General features: G+C 34.4%; 1 protein-coding gene across 1 annotated transcript in view; it reads left to right on the top strand.

Moving 5' to 3' along the window:
* Window positions 1-5,700, top strand: part of LOC117120546 (hyalin-like) — a 31,192-nt gene that overhangs the window by 6,589 nt on the left and 18,903 nt on the right. The gene's annotated exons all lie outside the window — the stretch shown is intronic.

Here is a 5,700-nt window from a genome sequence, read left to right as displayed (position 1 = left end):
CATATCCACAGTATATGTAAAAGTGACCAAAAACATAAATTTATTTCCCCTACCCCCATCTTAAATAGTTTAAAATAGGGTATTTTAGGTCAAAATTTCAAAGTGCTGTAAAAAAATTGCCCAAGCCCCAGGTATGGGGATTTTTTTTCTGAGACACTATAGGGTATGCTGATTCAGAAAAACCAAAAATTTATTTTCCTTTACTTTTTTCCCGCTAAAGTTCATTTCAGCAGTATTACAACCAGACTACAATAACAATAACAATAACAATAACAATAACAATAACAATAACAATAACAATAACAATAATAATAATAATAATAGTAATAATAATAATAATAATAATAATAATAATAATAATAATAATAATAATAATAAATCCAAGAAGGAAAATCGAGCAACATACATTCGATAAAATTTACACTTAAATACGTGCGTTTTCACCACTCGACCAAATTTCACCTGATATGTATTTAACTGGTAATATTACACCCCTAAAATACTACACCACTATAATACAAAAACAACCAGCGGATCGAGCTCATCGATTATATACAAGATATGGCGAACAGGGCGAGGGTTTTTGTGATTGGTTAATTGTCAAGCTGTCAAAGTTTGTGGATATAATGTACTCTTCCAATTTGTTTTTGCTTTGATGGATATTAAATTCGTATATTATTTTGTTTGTGAAATTTGAACTATAATGAATATGAGTGACACTGTTTTACAGAATGTCTAATAATCAATATCAGATCCACTTGTTTAATTATGTTGTTTAAATCAACCCATCCTTTGCAGATCTCACCTAATTTGACAAATTTAATATTTTATGAATGATGGCAACCAATTATGTTTTAAGGAATACCCTCTTTTTTTTAATTATTTAAAATACAGAACTATCTTTTATATTAATTTAAACATTTGAGACCTGCCACCACGAAATGAGAGTAAAGTTCAACTCTTTATTGGGTATATTATTATATGTCAATTCTCTTGATAGATTACATCTCTGGGATGGTCCAAAGCCAAAACTATAACAAAAAAAAAAAAAAAAAAAAAAAAAAAAAAAAAAAAAAAAAAAAAAATGAGTATAATCACGGCAGTATATCGAGAATAACTGTTCAGCTTTTATTAGCAAAGAGTGTTTGAACAGTTTGCTCGCCTATGTTTCTATTTGGATAAACACTATATCTTCATTTTAAAACCCATTTTGTGTGTAGTAAAGCATCTCTGGTTTTCGACGTCGTCTCCTGGTTTGTAAAGTGTTCCGTTTCAATTCGTCGAGGATGCGGGTAACTGTGCCTTCTTCTCTGGAGTATTCTTTTTTACAAAAATGAGGTGCTTGGTGCTGGACATGCTCCAACGACTAAATAATTTTCTTAATGGATGAATCTCAAACGCTTGAAGCATACTCTAAGAGAGATCGGACCATACTCTTCTTGTAAGCGGTAACTTTCACATTTTCGCCACAGTTCCAGAGATTTATCCTGATGACATTTAGGACTCTCTGAGCCTTGTTGATAGTGGCTTGGATGTGCGTGACCTAGCCGAATGTGTTTGAGATTTAAACTCCGAAGTAAGAAAAAGAAGAGAAAAGCGTGTGATCACAGAACTTGTATCCATGGTTGGGCGGATTTCTTTTCCCCATAGTCATCGTGTTACTTTTGGTACATGACTGTGGACGATGTGCTCCAATACTTTACACACCACTGAGGTAAGAGATATTGGCCTTTAATTAGCAGCTACGGTCCTGCTTCCTTTTTTGAAAACTGAAGTAACGTTTGCAGTCTTGTGGAATTTCTCCAGTATTGATAGATGTTTGAAAGAAGTCTTGTAAAGGTTTAGCAAGTTGGGAAGCTCCGATGTTCAAGAACCACGGGGAGATATTCTCTGGATCTTGGGTCTTTTTCGGATTCAGATTTCAAAGAAGTTTATCCATCCCTTCGGACGTGATTATGCAGATGCTTGATATTTGGGTAAGGGCTGGTTCCCAGAGAATGAGTATCTCCCGCTGGTTTATCGGTAAAAAAAAAAAAAAACACTATGGAACTGAACATTAAGGATAGCAGCTTTCTTCTTGTCATCACTCACAACTTTCACATTATTATCTAGATCGGCTATCCCAGAATACTGCTGTCGAATCTTCTTGATATATGACCAGAAAAATGTGGTGTTGTTCTTTAAAGCTGATCCAAGAGTGTCACTTGTATAAAGTTGTACGGACCTGTTTGAGATCCTTGTGGACATTACTTTTTGCTGAGCGGAAGTCATCCAAGTCAGATTGATTTCGAGTTTTTTTTGTAGAGTCGTTGTTTTTTCTTAATTTTCCTTCGTAGAGATCTTTAAGGGCAAGTTAAAACGCATGGTCATCTTGGTAGGAACAGTTCTGTTCATTATGTTAAGGATGGCTGTAAATACCGTCAAATATCACTAGCGCACATCCCAACTGTCGCATCAATGTAGTCTGAAACCAATTTTCCAAGCTCATCTGTAATTTTAACTTTCTCGACTTTTCTCTAAAGATAAACTTTCCTCTTTGTAGGGCGTTTTATAGTGGGGACAGCTTTTAAGTTGATAAGTGATGATCAGCGATCCCATCTGTCATCAGGATTTCTCTAATGATATCAGGAGTATTTGTGAATACTAGTCTAATTTGTTCTCTGCACAGCCGTGATTGGATCTAGTTGAGTCCATGACATGTTGTTATAATCCCATCTCCTCAACCATACCACCAACCGTACCGTATCCACTTCTTGGGATGACAAGGTTGCTTAAAGTTAATGCTAGGTAAATTCAACTGTGAGTACAACATCATGGGTATTGATTTTATATCCCATTTTAGTACGGCATTGATGAAGTTTGTCTATTTTGTCTCCGGTACTGTATTTTTGTGAGCGATAGTAGACCCTAGATGAAATAGGTTTTCTGTCCATAGCACCTCACAATCTGTGTCAAGATCATTGCAAACTGTAGAGGTTAAGAAGAAGAAGAAGAAGAAGAAGAAGAATAAGAAGAAGAAGAAGAGCAACAGCAACAACATTGATTTAATAAGAAATAAAGTTGAAATTGCAACAAAAAGAAGAGTCGTTTAAAGATGTAAAGTAAAAAAGGCACGGAAAACAAATATAATTTTAATGCAGTTGAAAAAAATGAATTGGAAAAAAAACAAACGAAAACCAAGTTCACTGCGACTTTATTAGTGAGATTTGAACTATGGCTGTAATGGTAATAGCGAGGTACATCGTGACTCATAACCATTGCGCACCATATAAGCCGACCTTGAATAGAAAAGTACTTTTTCAGTTCATAGCGATAAAATGACTGAAAGAAAAAATATACATGTCACGGTTGTTTTGAATTTAACCTAGCTGTAACTGGTTTAAGCTACGTTCACATCAAGCCCGGATTCCGGTCCGGAGTCCGGAGAAAAAATCGTGAGAAATGGCTTTAGTGGTAAAGAATAGAAGCGTTCACATCTACACAGTCCGATTTTTTCCCCGGACTCCGGATTCGGAGCAATGGATCAGAAAACCATTGGAAACGTGAATCCGAACGGATTTTTATTTCTGACTAATCAGCAACAAGCGTGAATGACCCCAACGCTAGCTCTGAACTGAAACAGCTCGAAAAAGTCAGCGCGAGAAAAGATACTGTGTGCCGTGCCGGGATTTGTTTTTGCTTTTTAATTTTATGCTGTATTTTAGGCGTAACTTGCATCACACATCAAACAACATATTCACTAAAAAAGATAAGTATATTTCTAGTTTTCTTATTAAAAATAAAGTTAACAATGAACTTCTCTCAGCTCTCTACTCTAGCCTAGGCACTAGCCTAGGCTTCATTCCTAGTGATAATAGAGGGGTGAGGTGAGGGCCTATTGTCTGTCTGTGGGGCCGGAACACGCACGCACGGCCCTTTTTTAATCAATAAATATTTATTCAATATATATTTTTATTTCAAATGGTTGTTTTTCCATCGTTTTTCCCTTGAAAAGCTCAGGATTTCTTGCAAATATGTTTACTGGTACACCAAAAACATACTTTTTTTTTTAAATATATAAACTTGATTGCATTATGACTTTTTATATGTGTCCCTACCATTGATTTACTTGTGAACATCGGTAAATTAGAGGCAGTTTGCAAAAAAAAAAAAAAAAAAAAAAAACCTCCCTCATCAGTCTTTTCTTTGATACTTTGATTTGATAGGGTGATAAACAAACAATTTTTTATGGGGCCTAACCTGGCAGATAAACACTACAACAAGGATACCAGCCGGGAAAAAATGATGGGAGGGAAATATATAATGCTTATATCAGGCGTAGCCTGAGATTTAACTTGGCCTGGCCATTACTAGGCTCTATGAAAGGAACATGTTTTGGCAGAGTCTACTCTCAATGTATCATCATAAAAATTATAAATAGTGTAGCCTAATACTGAATAACAAATTGTAGTTATTGAAACAGTGGATAAACAATGCAAATTATAAATTACATACCCAAATTATTTATACAAGTAACAATAATTGATAAAATTAATAATTTTATTTTACTTATCATTGTTTAGCCAGTTCATAGTTTGCTGAACAAATTATACTGACAAGTAATATAATTCACACAAGAGCAGTACATTATTTTAGCAATTAAAAAAAAATTCAGACTCCAACTCATTGAAAAACTGAAAGAGAAACTAATAATTAATTATAAAAACTTTATAGGCATACAAATTTTATGACTATGTGATGCAGTATTTGAAAAATATTTTATTGTATTACAATTTACTATAAGCAGAATTTTTTTAATTTTGTTTCAGAAGTACTAGAAACTTATCGATAGATGATGAAACAATGCGAACACCTACTGCATAACATTGGAGTCGTAGTAGTTGCTGATAAAGTAGAGGGAACCCCACAAAAGACAAAAAATTCCCCCAAGTTTACCACTAAAAAGGAAAATGGTGAAAACCAAATATGCGAATTCTAAAATAGTGAAGTATTTGACAGCAAAGAAGGAAAAAGATCCATTGGCCAGATTTTGAGTCTAGAAAACAAACTGTGCACAGACTTCCCAAGGCCAAACAAGTCCAAGTCAAAAATTAGTAATATTTCATTTCGTAGGTACGAGGGTCAAGGATATGCCAATAAGTGAACTTAATTGCTATCCTACATGGCATAACCATTAAACGACCGGACTGAATGAAAAAAATTGTTGTTTGTATGCTTACTCTGATTTGATTTAGTTATTTTAATTAAAAATGTACTGTTCCTCACAAATAGTTGCACTTTTAATTTGAATTGTTTATTTATAATGATCACAAAAGTTAAGAACAGTCAATAAGAAAGGTTGCAAAAATAAATTAGTGGTATGCTATAAATACTGTTATAACAAATTTTCTGGTAAGCTTATAGTTCATGATAGAGTCAACATAAAGTAGATTAGATAGGACTAAAGTGCAAGTGCTGCTGTAGAATGTATTTTTGGGGAGGGGCTGAGTGAGATATGGATAACTGTGGCACGCATTGACATCTGAGGGCCTTCCGACCAAGCCGGGTGGATGGTTTGGGAGGGGGTATCCTAATGAGATTTTTTTTTTCAAATAGGACCTCTGGATATCCAGAAATGGCGCTCTCTCAGACTGGAAAAATACTCTTAAGTATTTGATAAAGTACAATTAAGATCTATAAACTCAGCTCAATAAACACACA

Source organism: Anneissia japonica, unplaced genomic scaffold (assembly GCF_011630105.1).
Source record: "Anneissia japonica isolate Jap-2015-1 unplaced genomic scaffold, ASM1163010v1 scaffold287917_len653891_cov171, whole genome shotgun sequence".
Classification (NCBI taxonomy): domain Eukaryota; kingdom Metazoa; phylum Echinodermata; class Crinoidea; order Comatulida; family Comatulidae; genus Anneissia; species Anneissia japonica.
This window is presented reverse-complemented; position numbering and strand designations above follow the sequence as displayed.